Genomic DNA, 18,621 nt, shown 5'->3' on the forward strand with positions numbered 1-18,621 from the left:
GACTTCACGTGTTATTGGCCAACATTCTTCACCAGGCTGTGCTGCTGCTGTGTTGGTCATAGATCTGACTGTGCCTGGATCACAAAATTGGGCATACAGAAATATTAAACCTTTGGCAGGTACTTATTCACATATTTATATTTCTACTTCTACTACATCTGTCCATTACTGTGAAATGTACTGTACTTGTGTTTTTCATTAAAACGGATATGTCTCATTTTACAAACTATCCGGATGCAGTCATTGCACAGCATATGTTCTGCTCAGTACCTCTTACTGAAACTGCATAGCAAAATGTAAACAGCATAAGGTAGCCTTGGCATTCGCTATGTTAGCAACCAGTAAATCTAAAATACAATTAAAATGACTAGTAAAGCAATATACATTGGGGGAAATTTATCAAAACTGGAGCAGACAAAATCTGCAGTAGTTGCCCATGGCAACCAATCAGCTTCTCACTTCAGTTTGTGCAGTTAAGATTTGAAAATGAAAGAGAGAAGCTGATTGGTTGCCGTGAACAACTGCTCCAGATTTGGTCTGCTACAGTTTTGATAAATTCCCCTCACTGACTTTTAAGCAAACCGGCATGGACATTGTGAGTGCTACCGCATCTCGTTGTATAGCACAATGCACCTGGACATGTATTAAAGCACAGCAAAAAGTAAATGGGCCCTTAGGGCTCATTCGCACTTGTGTATTGCGTCAACATGTGTTGACACAACAGATGGCAAAGCACCTGCTGTACGTATGGTACATTGTGATGCCATTCAGGAATGGCACCCCAATGCATTGTACAGCAGAGCCCATTGTTTTATGTGAATACGTCCCTTCAATGTTTTGTTCAGTATAAACCGATACAATTGTAAATGTAACAAATCTTTATATGCTTTACTCACAGATATCTCTTTTTGTATATTTTTAGGTGAATCACGGACCTTCCTTATGTTGTTGACCTTATGTTGACCTTCCTTATGTTGTTATAAGATATCAGGAATAGCTCATACTCAGTGTTTGCTGTTCACAACTAATAAGGTAGGTACATAAACAGTGTACTGAAATAATCTGATGATCTGAATTTATATGCCTGTGTTAATGCACATTGCTAAGGAGATTGAGAAACACAAACCAAATGCCATCCCTGATTCCTCTCTACTGCAATCACACTGCTAATAATAATCTGGTACTTTTAATAGCCATACCATGGACTAAAGTCAAATCCTGGACTGTGCACAGTGAAGCGTGCTTAGCGTACAGCTTAATTACACTGGTTTGGATACAATTAAGTGAGATTTCTGTAAATATAAACATTTTAGCATGCAAAGAGCACATTATTAAAATATAATCGTTACAGGTGGATAATAATAACATTAGTAATAATAACTGTGTTCATTTTTATCAGTGTGTAATTTATCAAGGATAGAGGCCTGGATCTGTTTGTATTTAATGTGATGAGTAGCAGTTTAAGTGCGGTACTGCAAAATACATTATCATTCCTTAGCAATAGCATCAAGACTTGCCATATAATGGACTACTTTGCCCTCTGGTGGACGAATGAGGAAGATGCAACGAACATGTGGTTTGATAAATACCCATATTCTTTATCTACATCTAGATATAGGCTTGATTTTATTGATTAAATATAAAGTAGAAACAAAAATATAACATGTTAAAGGGGTATAAACAGTTTAAAATATTCACGTATAGATATATATAAACAGGTGCTTGATTATTATTACCCTTACATGCAGCAAGAATGGGGGGAACAGAGACATATTTACCTCTGTCTCTGATTTCTAGGAACAGCCTCAGGTTTTGGAAATGTATAGCAAGAAACATTTGTCAATGGATATGTACATGATTTCCAGTGCTGGTGAATGCAACATTTCTGCTTTTAGAGCTTAAGGCTCCATTCACACATGAGCGGGATTCAGCCGTACGAATACGTGCGGAACCGCTATAAACATAAAAAACAATGCATTTTAATGTGCATTGTTCAGATTATTGTGGGGACCGCACGGTACAAAACCACGCATCCCACAAAATAGTCCAAGCATGATTTCAGGGGCGGATTCTACACATTAACGGCTATAGTAATAGCCGCAAATGGGTGGTATCCGTGCCGATGTAAAGATTTTAGCAGTTTTGTGCCATGCAGTCTTCTGCACGGAAAACCGCGTGGAACGGCCAAACGCTGTATGTGAATGGAGCCTTAACACCCACTGCTTCATAACTGTTTTTTACAGTCTTGGTTAACTAAATCAACACATAGGCATATTCCGCAAAATAAAAAAAAAAGACAAAAGTTTGCCATGGTGCGATAGTGTGCTATAGCCGCTTAACTCATTATTGTGAGTCATTTGCTTTAGAACACTGCATTGGCAGCAAAGTGCCCTTGGAAATAATGAAGAAATGCTGGCAACTAGACATGTGCACTGCCAAAAAATTCGTTTAGTTTCGTTTCGTTTTAAATTCGGATTTGTGTTATTTCGTTTTTCAGGATTCGGGTGTGAAAGTCAATTCGGATTCGGAATTCGGATTCGGACGAAATTCGGTAGCGTTAGTACGAACGTTCGTTTCCTGTTCTTATTCGTTTCTTATTCGTTTCGTTCGTTTGCAGCAAAAGTGACATTTGAGGGGGAAAAAATATTTTTCTCCTCTAATGTCACTTTGCTCCAACGAACGAAACGAATAAGAAACGAATAAGAAACGAATAAGAACAGAAAACGAAACGAACGTTCGTACTAACGCTACCGAATTTCGGAAATGGAAATTCGGATTCGTTTGCATTCGTTATGTCTGTAATTCGGAATTCGGATACATCCGAATTTCCGAATTTCCGAAAATTCGTCTGAATTTCGTTTCGGAACGAAACGAATCGCACATGTCTACTGGCAACGCTGAAGAGTTATTTGCTGAACACCCAGTTCCTAAAATTCACCATTTCCACTACTGTCATACTTGCAATAAAAATTACTTAGATAATTTGTATTGCTGTGGTAATGACACTGTTTCTTTTTGGTACATGGATGATATCTTTAGGTCTTGACAACCCTGGCTGGTAAATAAGCTGCTAGGGGGGTAAAGACCGCTTTACAGATTAGGTTAGGGGTTAGGGGTTAATGTTAGGATCAAGGGTTAAATGATTAAGTTTAAATGCTAGAGGAAAACCAGGCAAATAGAAAAGACAATAGTTAAAGAAAATCTTTAACCATTTTTTCTTAACCCTTGCAGTGGATCTATCGCCGCACTGCTCGTTTTTGTCTACGTACAAACATAATAAAGTTATACTCGACCGAACCTCTAAGCCGGCTTGTTCTTAGACCAGTCCTTACAGCATCTCACCCCCTGCCCTGCAGTGGTCTAAGGATCCTGGTGTCCAGTGGCGTAACTACAACCATAGCAACCCACGTGGTTGCTATGGGGCCCGAGGCAAAGGGGGGCCCGGTCCAGGGCCGGATTAACATAGGTACATGTGGAGCCAAGGCCGGCCTTAGGCCTTTCGGCGCCCTGTGCGAGAAAGCTTTACAGCACCCCTCAGTGACCACACCCTTTAGTGGCCACACCCCCAGTAACCACACCCATTTCCCCCAATATCCGCACCATTCAAAGACTCCAATGTTGTTAAGCTGCAAAGAAACATTAAAAAGTATGAGAAAAATACAACTTTTATTTAAAAGGTGTAAAACTTGTAGCACAATATAAAAGAGCTTTCTTTTGGTGGTATTTAATCACCACTACGGGTTTTTATTTTTTACTATATTAAGAAAAAATGAGTGAAATTTTTTGGGGAAATTTTTTTTCCCCCCCATTATGTTAGGAAACAATGATTATTACCCATATTTTTGGTAAAATATAAAAAGCGGGGTCACGTCGGGTAAATAGACACCAAACATGTCATGCTTTAAAATTGCGTGCACCCGCGAAATCGCAAAAAATGTCCATGCCCAAAATTGTCCATAGGTGACGCTTTAAAAGCTTTTACCGCTCATCAGTTTAGTGTTGTCAGTGATTGATAGCCCTAGACTTATTGCTCTCATTCCGACGTTCGCGGCGATATGTAACATGTGCGGCGTAATGGGCAAAATCGTCGTTTTCGCAGGTATGCGCACCCAACGCCTGTTTGCATGCGTGTATGTATCCCCCCATACATACACGCATTAAAAAAAAATGTAATTCTTTTTTAATCTGGAGCTCTGCTCCAGGGTCACCCCTGCAAATATGCCAGGCCAGGAGTTCGGAGGAGAGATTGGAGACATGGGCTCTGCTGTCTACCATGAGGACCGGGGAGAGGAAGGGGCGGGGTCTCGGGTGGCTTCCAGGTGGTGCACTGGGAATGGCACATGATCAGTATCAGTGAGTGACGGTCTGTGTGTCTGTGTGTGTGTAGGAGAGACAGCTGTGTGTGCTCAGCAATCCTATCTGATTGTGACAGTCACATCTTCCCTGCCTTTGTGTGCTTTACTCTACATTTTTTTTTTTGCAATGTAGTGTTTCTCCAAGAAACCCATCTGACCCATTTGACATCTACTAGATTTAGCACCTGGCATTACTCCCAATGGTTTTGTAGCCTCTCAGACACTGATAAAGCTAAGGATGTTAACATAGGTATCCACAAAAATACTCCCTATGGGTAAAGTTGGCAGAAGACTACGGGAGATACCTGTTTCTGATAGGCTCCATAGGAAAAACCAACAATGCACCTTAGCTAATATATATTACCGCTAATCAGTGTCCGGTAACCTTCCTTACCAGAGTGTTCACTCATATTTTATATTTCGCTTCAAGTATACTTATTGTATCCAGAGATATCAGTGTAACCTTAGAGCCATCCTTGGACACATCCTTTGGCCTTTTTCACATTCCTTACAAACAATTGAGACCTATCAAAACCCTCCTCTATAGAACTCAGTGTATTGATATCTGGAGGACTTTAAATTTGCATGAATCTGCCCATAATTCATTTTCTTGGATTGATGTTATACTTTTGGATCATCATCTAGAATGTCCCTGTTCTGGAAAATAGCTGAGACCACAATCTCAGATCACTCATCAATTTTAACTACTATCCATATACTCACATTATCAATGCATAGCTGTAACTGGAAACCTAATCACTTTTTTTTTTGCAGAATCTGGTAGATTTAGCCCAACTTACGCCTGACCTTCAGCGTATTTTCAGCTGAATTGCTCCCCTTGGGATTCTTTTGCAACCATTTGGGAGGTGCATAAAGCAGCAATATGAGGTAAGCTTATTGCATTGGAGGCCAGGGAAAAAAAAGAAAGCACCAGGCCTGGATTTGCTTAATATAAAGCCTTTCAAAATACCCTTATCCCTTATCTGAGCAGATAAGCAAACTCCATAGAGGAGAGTGCAGTCATCAGGCCGAGATATCCCTGGCACATATCATTGTACTGTACAAACTGGATAGCACAGCAAGCTCGAATTACCCTCCCAAACATTTTAGTAGCCTTATAGGTATATGGAGACCTTTATGGATTCAAAATGAATCTGGCCGTCAGAAGTCCTCAATCTCATCTTGCCCTGTAGGGAAGTTTGGACGTGTCAACCCGGTTTCCATTTTTCCTGGAAACTTCATAAATTGAAACAACTGGGTATTACTCTGACCCCACGCCTAACTGATCTATTCCATTATAACTATATCCTGTTATTGAACACTCAATAGGTTTCCCTTTATAACTCATGGATAGGCAAAATGAATGTGATTAGAATTAGGGATTGGAATTTTGAGACTGAAACCGAAAATAAAAATATTCTGCAGTCCCAGCACTGAATGAACAGGAAGCCTCTATACTGAGTGCTGCTGTTCATTCATACATTGTGTATATAGTATGAGTTACTATGTTTACAATCATGAATAAACGGGAAGTGATGTAGATCCCTTCCTATTTATTCATAACTGGTACATAGTAACTCATTATTACTGTTCTTTACAAACATTCAGCGATCTTCTCCTATCCGCTGAGTGCCGGCTATTGCATCAGAAGGCACACAGACCGATGCCCAGTGGGGAGGAGGGAAGATTGGATGCACTGAATTTTTGGCTGCATTTTCGGCCATCATGTCACTTTCTGCATTTTGCCAGAAGTGTCATTTGTGGGTGTATAACTACAATAAAGAAATTTGGTGATTTACAGTAGGAATAAACTGGTCTTTGATGCAAAAAAATCTGGGGTACATTCTTATAACCTTTACTACAGCCCAGTTTTTTTTTAAAGAGGCACACCCATTCGCAAGAAAAATAAAAGGTTTGCAAAGAAAAAAAAGCAGAATTTTGACATAGTAAATAGCAACAATAGCTACATTCCCTGACACTTTAAATTAACATTCAGTTTAAAACTAATAAAATACTGTAGTTCAGTGAAGTACACGATGAAAATGCTGAAAATATAAATATTTAAAATTACTTAAAAATACTTAAAATTAAATATTTGGGGGGATTATTACACGGGTTTATTTATTTTCACAGTCTCACAGTGGTCAAGCACGATATTTTTCCCAAATTCCAGTCCTAAATTTAAATATGCTAGCCTATGGCAAAACACTCTAACCTGCCTAACCTGTGTGTGTGAGACTCAACCCAGCAAGACTTGTACAATTAGAAGCATTATTTTGGTACAGTACAGTAACAACCTTTACTTCTATTACAGGTAGCAGAGTTCTCAATCCTATCTATATATAGGTAAATTTGGAACTGCTGCACTCTGCAATGCTTTTTTAAAAGGTATTAAGTGTGCTGCCATAACTACTCCTGGCTACTGTAAAGGGGTTAAACCCAGAATGGGTTTGTGATGCACTCAACGGATCCTGGGGGAGCCCATTTAAATTGTACCTCAAAAACTAAGGTGGCGACAATGATACTTCTATAATTTACTTAACTATAAATGACAAATGCAATGAAAATTCTATTCATCCATTCTGTTCTATCCATTTTAACAGGATTGGTTGCTGTGTGCTGCTGCAGCACTATTTTTCCTCTAGTTTTTATAAATGAGTAAGCATATGAGACTGATCAACAGTTTTATCAGACAAAACATTACAGATTACTCACCTTCAACGTATACACATGATGAACCTCCACTTATTAAAGGAAAAGGCAATTTGCAGCAACCTAGAACAACCAGTCAGCAGTCATCTCAGTTATCTGACTCCAGAAGATAACATTTCATATGTTTCTTGAGGTAATAAACATTTAACATAATTGTTGCTCTTTGCATTGGTAAGTTTGGTAGTTTATCAGAGCATGTGCTAGATGCCTATTCTTTACCAGTCCACCAGAGGGCAAAACATTCACATTGAAGCACAAGCCTTGCACAATATTTGCACTTTGAAATTGATCATTCTGTGGAATTTAAAAAGAGATCATAAAGTGTTGACTTTGTCTTAAAGTGGAAATTAAGCTTCCCCCCCAAAAAATTGCTGATTGGTAGGCTTTCTGTGGCAGAAGAGACGGTGTAAGTTTATTCTGCCATAAATGCTTCTTTCTACCTTTTTCTGTATGCTGAGCGATGCATACGCAGCTCAGTCAACAGGCATGGCATGCTGAGATGAAGCAACTCCTGTGGGCATGTGTGGGAGTTACATTATGCTAGCCAGCCAAACAAGAGGCTGAAGATGCCAAACCAAAAGAAGACCAGGGAGAAGATGGAAGCACTGACAAGGAAGGAACGTTGTGCTGGAGGGGATTGCTTTGACAGGTAAGTCTGCTTAAAGGAGAACTATGAGGTGAGTGCTTTCCACTCACCTCATAGTTCTAGCCGACCTGTGACAATGAGACTGTCACAGGTCGGCTCAGTAGATCGGGAGGTGAGCGAACACATACCGGCGTTCGCTCACCTCTCGATCCTGTCATGGCTGTCTGCCATGACAGGGGAGGGGATGGATTCCCCCCTCCCCGCTCCGATCCGCCAGCGCTGACTGGCGGAACGGACGGGGAAGGGGGCGGGTACAGCTGGCTCTGCCTCTAGATAGGCAGGGCAAGCTGTCAGTCATGCAGCTGGGCGGATCCCGGCACAATTGTCGGGATCCGCTTCAGCTGCGGCGTCTCAGTACTGAGCCTAGGGTGACGGGAGGACGCTAGTTTGTGTCCTCCCGTTACCCTAAGGAGAACTATGGGGAAAAGCCTTAACCCCATAGTTCTCCTTTAATGTGTTGTTTTTTTTCCAAAACTTTATTCCCGCTTTAATAGATTCTTAGTACTAACTTCGCTGTGTGAGGTTGGTGTCCCTGCCCTTTGCTCCTCCTGCAGTTAGCAAGACTCACTACACAATTGAAAGTCCCACTTATCCTTACTACTTGCACCTAAATCCTTTGTCTTGGGCTTAGGTACTTACCCAGAGGACTAAATAATAGTTTATTATTATTATTATTATTATTATTATAATACAGGATTTATATAGCGCCAACAGTTTGCGCAGCGGTTTACAATATAGGGCAGACATTACAATCACAATACAATTCAAGACAAGATGGTAAGAGGACCCTGCCCCTGAGGGCTTACAACCTTAAATAAGAATTAGGGATGGACAAATCTATTTGCAGGGGTTTAGTTCAATCCTGTTTGAAATTCACTGGGGTTAATCTTGATACTAAACTCTGGCCATTTTAAAGGATAATAGGAAAGCAATTGTCAAAAATATGTATGGGGAGCTGAGCACTGCCATAGGGGACACTTAACAAGACAAAAAAAAATGCTTTTAAAAATACCATACAGCATTGAGAGGGTCCTTTTATTTTGACTTTCAAAATACCAAGCCTTTAAATTACATGCTTGGGAGATACCTATGTATCTGTATGTATTGTTTCGGCATAGTATGATTTGTACGCACGACGACACCGTATTCTGACATCACATATCTTGGATGTGGAATTGTTTTTTTTTTTTACTTTTACACTTAGCATGGCTTAAATACAAAAAGATCACCCCAATATAATAATTTCAACTTAAATAAGACTTTTTGTAGGTGTTTTTTATCAAGCTAAATAGGCCTGAGTTTACAGGTGGGAGTAGCAGTAACAGATCAAAAAACTGTAGGAAAGTTTACACTTAGAAATCTTAAAGCAAATATCATACAAATTGGCCAATGGTAATATAGTTTAATAGTATAGTTTGTGAGCTTCATTTTTTTAACAGTACCACACTTTCTTGTCATCAAAGTTGAATAACATTTCCAAGCAGAGTACACAAATACACTTCAAAAGCACAACCTCACGTTCCTAAACTTCCTCCTACCCCCCTCTCGTATCCTCAATTATTTTACAAAATATTAAAAATATAGACTTCAAGTATGTGTTTGGTAGAAATTGGCTAATACCAGGACACTACACATACATTTGAATAGGCAGCAAATAGCCAGGGACAAGGTTTTATCTTGCAATAAAAAGTATTGTATTATCTGCGAGACAATAGTCACAAATATTGTTCAGTGCCTGGACATGCAAGTTAGGGAGAGACAAAGAAGGTTTGATCTTGAAATAAAAATTTGGGTGTATTTTTTAAGTGACATTAGCTACAAATATTGTTAGGGCTGGATAGTGTGAAAACAGCTTGATTAGGCTCCAATATAATAAGGAGAGGTGAGGCAGATTTTTATCATGAAAGAAAAAGACAGAGTGTGCTATATGAGAGATAATAGCCACAAATATTGTATTGTGCTTGGACAGTATATAAGCAGCTTGGTAAGATGGCAAGGTAAGAGGAAGTGATGGGGCAGGTTTTATTGTGAAATAAACACTCAAGTGTATTATTTGTGGATAACACACCTGCTCTGTTCGTAGTGCCTTGCTCTGCTACTCATTGGGAAGGGCATGCATTGGCCAATGCATTGCACAGTAGAGAACAACTCACTGCAGCGCACCACAATGCATATTCCATGCATTGTGGTGTGCTGCATTGCTAAAAAAGAGTCATGAATGGGCAGCCTTAACACAAACCACCTTAAAATGTGCCATAACGCATGTCAACATGTATGCATTATTGCACCGCAATGGAATGCTTGTGTGAATGGGCCCTGAGACACAAACTTGAATTTGAATAATTGGAAATTTGGCAGCTGAGGTCCAGCTGTGGAAAAATTGTGTGACACCTTTACGTAGCTAAAGCACTGCAGTAGGCTGCAAACTTCAAGGCGCAATGCAGGATTTACCCTGCAGAAAACATTAAAAAGTTGTCAGCTGATGTCCAGCTGTGGAAAAATTGTGTGGCACCTTTACAGTGTAAAGCACAATGCAGGATTTTCCCTGCAGCAAACAGTAGAAATATGGCAGCTGAGATGCAGTTGTGGAAACATTGTGCAGCACAATAACAAGCACTCAAATAGGCTGTAAACTTCAAAATGCAATGTAACGCTTACCCTTCAGCAAACACTGGAAATTTAGCAGCTGAGGTCCATCTACAGAAACATTGTGTGGCACGTTTATAATATCGAGGCACCGTAATAGTCTGTAAACTTCTAAGCACAAAATAGGATTTATCCTGATGCAAACATCAGAAATGTAGCAGTTGAGGTTCAACTGCAGAAACATTGTGTATTTACTGATGGTAATGGTGGCAATTATAATTTTTTTTGGGCCAGATAACAATTAAAAGTTTTGTCTTTTAATTGTTATCTGCAGCAGCAGGGGTTTTGTAGTGATTGTATATCCAAATTCATTTTAATTAAAGTAAATCCATCCACAGGGGACAGGTGGATGGGCTTGATGTTCGAGTTGAGCCCGAGTTCAACTCGAACATCAGCAGTTCGGGTGTTCATCAAACACACGAACTGTCAGGGGGGTTAAAGCCTTGCGCCTGACCACAGGTCAATCAGGGCACAGTACTCTGTAGGAGCCATAACTGGTCAAAGTCATGTTGACTATGCACAATCTTGGCTCACCTGTCAGATGCCCTACAACTGTAAACATTTGGGCGGAACTAACTTGCTGTCACCCCTAGCTCCGCCCAATTGTTTATATTTTGCTGGCATCTGTCAGAATGCCATTCTGCGGCGGGAGTTCGTCGCAAGTTGACTGGTCGGCAGGCGTGTTTTTTTAAAACATTTTATTATTTCCATTTATTTTTTCTTGTTTAATCCTTTATTCTTTTATTTCATCGAGTCGTCGTGGACAATGCTGGACGTTGTGATTGACCCTGGATTACGTCGGTGGATCTGGCCTCTTTTAAAAAAAACTTTTATTTGCCGAGGGCATGTGGCCCGGTTTCACGGGATGGGGGTTGGGGGGTTAGGGGCGCTCGCTCATCCCCCCTCCTTTCCTGCCCTGTCAGGCCTGTGCTCGGATCAAGGGTCTGGTTGGGAATTTGGAATTGTTTTGGAGGAGGAACCGCACACTTTTGTTTTTTTTCTTTTTAAATGTAATTTCTTTTTAAATAAATGTCATTTTTGCTGCAGCAGATTCTATACATTGTACAGATGTGTCACTTTACAGGCAGTTTAAGGGGACCCCCAGGCACAATATTTAAAGGAATTTTTAATTTTTATTGTTTCACTTTAAGTGATGTTAAAATCACTGCTCCTTTAAAAACAGTATTTTTAAAAAGTATTTTTTTTCATTGATACATGTCCCCCAGGGCAGTAGCCGGATCCCCATACACTTTTTTTGGCCAATAACGTGCATATAAGCCTTCAAAATGGGGACAATTGGTTTTCAAAGTTCTAGCCCCATAGACTTGCATTGAGTTTGAGTTCGAATTCAAACTTTTTCCATGTTCTAAAGTTCAAATTCGAACCGAACTCGGGGGTGTTCAGCTCATCACTAGTCTCCATAACAAAACTACCTGCTGCACTGAAGGCTTTCTCAGACAGCACACTGACTGCAGGGCAAGCCAGAAGCTCCAATGCATACTGTGCAAGCTCTGGCCAGTGCTCCAGCATGGGCACCCAATAGTCCATGGTGTCCTCTCTCCTGAGAATGTCCACATCAGCCCTGGGCTCAATGTAGCCAGCAATAGTGATAATGGGGCTGACTGTGAGTCCTGCCTGCAGCCAGACCTGGCTGTTGTGGCTTAAAAACCTCTCAAAAGCGGAGGAATATACTGCCACTGCTACTACAGGGATCAGAGGATTGGAGATACATTGGTCATCCGAGGGGATCCTGCCACCATTTGACAGGGATTTTAACATAATTCAAATGCCCCAATGCAACATATAAACAATTGGGTGGAGATGGCAGTGACAGCTAGCTCCGCCGAACTGTTTACAGTTGTACGGTATCTGACAGGTGAGCAATGATTGGCCAAAGTCATTATGACTTTGGCCAATCATGGCTCTTACAGAGTACTGTGCCCTGATTGGCTTTAGCCAATCAGGGCTCACAAGGCACAGTGCCGAACACAAGAACTTGCAGGGTGCCGAACACAAGAACTGACGATGTTCAAGTCGAACTCACGTTCCACTCGAACATCGAGCCCATGCCTGAATGTCACACACAACCTTGCCTGGCAGAAGATGGAAGAGGGTCAGCCACCTCCTTGGCCTGGGCCAGGAGAGCTGTCAGCAGCTCTGGTCTAGTGTGGCTCCTGTCCTCCTAGACATGTGAGCTGCAACGGAGCATGGCCGTGTTTAGCCTGGGATGTTGCATATGCAACCGGGCACTTGTGGTGGATACGCTGCAGGCAGAGACTAGAGACCCATGACCATGTGGTGAGTGTTCATCAGGCAGAGAGCAGAAAGGGGCAATTATGTTCCAGTAGCTGGATCTTACTGAAAAGTGGGAACCAGTGATGAGGATTGGGTGCATGATGAAGTAGCAGAAAATCAATGTACACCACCTATTGTAACGGAGGTAAGTTCTGAGGGAGAGGCAGAACAGCAGCGAGGACAGATTTTGTCCAGGGACAGGGCCAGCTTTTAGAGGACTGGAGGAAGCAGCCATCCTATTCCATTTGGCAGAACTGCTGTCCTGAGGTTCAGGGGGCAGAGCTCTGCATTGTGGGCCTGTTTAAATTAGGCTGGGGGTCAATTGTTGTGAGACATTTCCCAGCAACTGACAAGGTATGTAAAGAATGATTGCACAGCATTGCACATACTGGAGTGAGAGAAAAAACTCTACGTCCTTCATTTACAGTTAACTCTAAATTGATGAGCTCTAAAGGCATTGAAAGGGTCACCTATTGTTAATTATGGGTACCCTCATTTTTTGCCGTGTCGCAGGTGCAAACTGTTTTGGGGCTTGACATAATTTATAACCATTTGCATGACACAACCTCATCTTATTTTCTACAAAAATGGGGATTATATTGTGTTTGTGGTCATTAAAAGGTATTTAAAGTATTTTGTGTAGGTTTAATTGTCTAATCAAAAATGTTGATTTTAACGTGTGCGAAAAATTCAAAGATTGCTCTGGTAGCAAACTGGTTTAAAAAAAATGTGTCAAGCAGCTTATTTAACGATGTAAAGGACAATATCTATCTATCTATCTATCTATCTATCTATCTATCTATCTATCTATCTATCTATCTATCTATCTATCATTATCATCAAATAGAAATTGCTCACACAGAAAAAAGTATTACATACTCATAACATTTCCTAAGTTTAGCCATGATGACATTGATATAGCACATCTAGAGTGTATCATTGTAAACTACTTAGCAATAACAAAAGCTTCATTCATTGGTTCCCTAAACTTTGCTTTGTGTGACATTCTTCCTAGTGTGTTAATACCGGGTCTATTAAGCAAGACCTCATGGTCCATTACCCTTTCTTTAGGCTTGACCCAGTGAAGTCTAGGGGTCCTGGGCACAGTGTGAAGAAGCAAAAGGTTTGATTCTCTCCCATGGAGCTCATTAAGACTTTATAGAAATACAATAAATACTCACACATTACTAACATTTGCACTAAGGAATATTCACCAGACAAACAGCCTGGTGCAAGGCAATGGTCATTGTCTTCTTTTCTTCAGGCTCACATAACAATTAATAGTCTGTCTAAAGTGAGGGATCATTTGTAAAAGGATTCCTTTGCTTTTTGTTCCTATTTTCCTGCAAGTTATCCCATTGCAAACTCTGTAGGGCTCCAAAGGAAAACAGATTGTTTCAGTTATAAAGTCTAAGACTATTGGCTCAGTTCACTAAGCTGTAATGTATGTGATATGTGCCACACTGTTTTAACCATGTGACTGTTATTTGCAGCTCTCAGTGACTTTCTTTGCAGAAAAATAAAGTGTTATGACAAGTAATGGTATGTATAGCTAAAAGTTTTCATTTTACTTTTGGATAGAGTAGGCACGGGTTGAAACACCTGTTGGGTTATTTTTTTGCTGGCTGTGTTTTAGGGACATTCACTTTCAGTCCTAGAGATGCAATATTGTGAAAAAATCATTCCACAGTTAGGGGCATTTCCCTCACAGAGACAGGCGTCCACATTTAAAGATTCACCATTTGTTCTAGTGACAACTTTAAAATGCTGTATTTCCCTAAACTTTTTGTCTCATGGTGAGAATGGTTACCAGGACAACTAGAGAGGGGCAATCTCACCAGAGGGAACCCACAAATACCAAATATGCCTGTGAGCTCCAACAGTATTATTTATTAAATTAATTCCACCTCTCATTTAGCATCTGCTAAATGAAAGGTGGAATTTTACTTTGTTCAGGGTGAGAGCGTTCATGCATTTTTCTAGACTGAATAAACATACACAGATTAAACAGATTTGTTTTATTAAAGGCAAATAGGCTGTTCACTTTACAAGGAAATTTTCCCTTAGCTTAATGAATCAGGCGAAGATCTGCTGACTTCCTTCATCCAATCATGCAAAGCAAAAATACTTTTTCTTTCCTTGCACATGATTGGGTAATCTTTGCAAGGTGAAGTTTCACTACATTCACTAAGCTAAGTGAAAATTCCCCTGCAAAGTGAAAATCTACTTTAGGAAATAAACCCCTACGAGTATCCTTGTAATTAATACATTTGCTTGTTCGTTTACTTTCAAAATGGCAGAAGTAAATATGAAAGTATCTATGCTGCTGGCATCTTTCCAATGAAAGATATGTGTTTCACTGGAGATGGAAAAAGTTAAACATTTTGGTGTCAGAATATATGGATGGGGTAGACATAAACTGTGAGGTCTGATCTTTAGGTTCTTGTGAAGGACTATAGCTGCTACACATAGCTGTTACCTGATATTATGGTATTTATTCCACCAGTAACATTTTGTTGTTGCACTATGGGTGTTGCTGAGCAATAAACTGGTGACAAACATGTCTGTTGGCATTCTAGAAAGTCAATTTTCATATACTGACTGTATGGCTGCTCAGCTTGACCATCAGGTCATTCAATTTTTCATATGCATATAGCTTGTCAACTGTGACATGTTTAGGCCAGCTTTTCAGACAAAGCTCTGTTGTCACATGCTGAATACTGTCTGTGTTCTGCAGGTGGCACCCTATAGGATATTCCAAGTAAAAATATATAAGTTCAAATGATGATGTTGGATGCTCATGTAAAATGTTGAGCTTGGTCTGTCACAGCAGAACTGGGAGGTTAGGAGCAGGCCCGGATTCCCCACAAGGCCACCGAGGCGCGGCCTCGGGGAGGCAGGGCGCAGAGGGGCGGCAGCGGTGTCCTTGCGGGGATGTTGCCCTCTCTACATTCAGTCCTGCTTTGTACTAGCAGGACTAAATGTAGAGTGAGGCAGCCAATTTTTCGTTTACATGTGAACTCGGCGATGTCGCCGAGATCACATGTAAACAGTGTGCAGCCTTCTCCCCTCCCCTCTGCACTTACCTCTCTCCTTTGGTTCCGTCCTCGGTCGCTGTGTCCCGAGTCTCTGACTGCAGTGAGCAGAGCGGCCAGGTTAAAAGTAATCCTGCCGCTCCGTGCAGACTGTAGACAGTGAGAGGGGAGAGCTGTGCTCTTCCTTTCTCACCTGTCACAGGAGTTCCAGCACAGTTCTGTGCTAGAACTCCTGTATTGGAGGTGACAGGGTCAATAAAAAGAACCAGTTACCTCCAATTGCTATTACACAGGGGATTGTTTTCTTCTGTGTGATAGCAATAAAGTTAGGTGGAAAAAAAAATGAAATTGATAAAAAAATGTTTTAAATAAATAAAAATAAAAATGAAATAATTAAATAAAAAAATAAAAAGGTAATTAAAAAGAAACAAATTATTAAAAAATATGAAAATAATGATAAAAAATAAACAATAATAAGATAAAAAAAATTATAAAAAAGTAAATAAGATAAATACAAATCTAAAAAAAAAATTAATTGATAAAAAAATTATGAAATAAATACAAATTAAAAAAAGAAGAAATAATTAAATAAAAAATAGAAAGTGATAAAAAAAGTAAAAAAAAAAAAATAAGAAACAGTAAAAAAAATGACGCTAACCCCGCCGCCCTGCCATCTGGTTGCCATTCTCCATTGATGGGAAGGGGGGGTGCATCGCAGAACCTGGCCTTGGGGCGGCAGGGAGAGTAAATCCGCCCTGGTTAGGAGACATCAGCTTGCCAGTTTCCCAAAAGGCTGTATATTCCTAGATTAGGTGGGATTGACTCCTGCTACTACACCATTATTATTATCACTATTATTGGCAAGCAGCCCATCATAGTGATGGGTCAAAGGGAATGTATGCTGGCTTGAGGGAATAGGCAAGCTATGTCACTACCCAGAGATGTCAGAGCTTTGCCTATTAGGAAAAACCTAGCATTTGAACATAAAGGTGGTAATTATAGATGTTGTAGGTATGTCCAGGCATCTGTTGGTGCCTGCTCTTTATACCTGATAGCAGCACTCAGTCAAGGCTAATTTCTTCCCTCTACTCATGTTTCACAGCATTTCCTGCAGGTATATACGATAGGTGTGACCATCTCTTGTATTGTGACTGGCTGCAAATGGTCATCGTCTGTTAATTCAGTTGGCCTCTTACATAACACACAAGGCTGACCCATACTACTTCTCATCTGCCAAAAAAACATTATACGCCCTGGGAATAAAATGAAAAGTGCCTTTTTTTCGTATTTTTTAAGCCAGATAAAAATTGTGGATTTGTTATCAGCTGCTTGCTTTATACATCTCTGTGTAGGTGACCCTTGAGATTAGTTTAAACCATGACTGTAGTTCTGTCTCGTTTCTTCAAACCTAAACGACCTTACGTTAACAAAACCTCATTAATGGCCTTGTCAGGTTTTTTTGTTTTTGTTTAAAGTCTACAACATGCGATGCAGGAAAAGTGTACTGAAAGGCTTGATAGTATCGGTGTGTAAGCATTAACAATATCACCTGAGGCTAGACTGTTAAGAGATATGAAAAACATTTTAGAGTCCGGCTGCATTTTTTAGCTGTTTCTTAGAAGCTATGGAATAAAATTGATTGCAGAGCTCTGAATACATTATTACTGGCTTTCACTATAAATCTTGAATGTGCTTGTCCTTAAGCTTCACCGGCATTCTTTTGTTTAACCACGCTTGTATACCACCTTTAACTATTGACTAACACATAACATCTCAGTTCATCACAGACAAAATCCCAAATTTGTAGAACATAGCAGTTCTATGCAGAAGTGCCACTTTTATAAATGATGAGAACCTGAAATTGGATTACAAGTAACCTTTGGCTTTCCATCAGTGAGACAATAGACAATGTTGTTAAGGGCAATTTCCATGCACAGCATGTGGGTCCTGTTTCCCCATCCAGGGACATGGTTGTATACTGATCACAACTGTTTATGCATGTTAAGCAGCCTGGCTGAGAAAGCCTTCATAAATCTCGCTTAAATGTCCTTTAATAGTTACCGTTTCACTTATGCATTCCTTTTTTTTTGCTTGCCGAGGGCAGCTAATACCATGCTTTATTTTCTGAAATAGAGTTTTCAGTATTGCAGTCTTACACACAAAGATTGGTAAAAAAAAAAGTTAAAATGGTATTGTTAACAACATAATATTCCTTTTTGTCAAATATAAATCTGTATATTTAATGTTAAATATGAAAAGGTTGATGCTGGTTGTACAAAGAGGAGTACCAGGGGAAGACTATATACTAAAACGTCTACATGCTTTAGCCTCAGTTAGCTCTTGTTAAAAATCGATATTTTAGTTATTGGTAGATACGAGAGAGATAAATGGGATAACAATTTCATAGGTCTCCCAGGAGCTGAATTTCTAGGTATGCACACCTGCTTAAAATGTGTTTTATATTATTGGGAATTCAACAGGGGGAGATGGTACACACAAAGGTGGGCAGGTACACCCAAAGCTTCCATGTGTACAGGAACAGTGTCAGGAACAATGGTAGCAAGGTTGCTTGTTATTTGAGCATAAAAAACCCCCATATATATATCCAGTAATCAGTCTACCTGGCTCCATCTATAACTAAACTTTTATTTAGAGTGGACTGACCCTTTCATATAATTATAATTCATTAATGTAATTGATATTTTATAATATTTATTATTGTGCAGTTTTATTTGTTAGAAACTTAAATAAAACTGTAGCCTAAAGTATTGAATTGTTCTGTACAGGGCCGGCCTTAGGGGTGTGCGAGCAGTGCGGCCGCACAGGGCGCCATAGCAACAAGGGCGCGGTGCGGCCGACACAGCTCGTCCTGGGGGCGGCTTCTCTCCCCCTCACCGCTGGGCGCTGGCCATCCGATATGACAGCGCTCCCT

This window comes from Nanorana parkeri, unplaced genomic scaffold (assembly GCF_000935625.1).
Source record: "Nanorana parkeri isolate BGI_ZX_2015 unplaced genomic scaffold, ASM93562v1 scaffold399, whole genome shotgun sequence".
NCBI lineage: Eukaryota > Metazoa > Chordata > Amphibia > Anura > Dicroglossidae > Nanorana > Nanorana parkeri.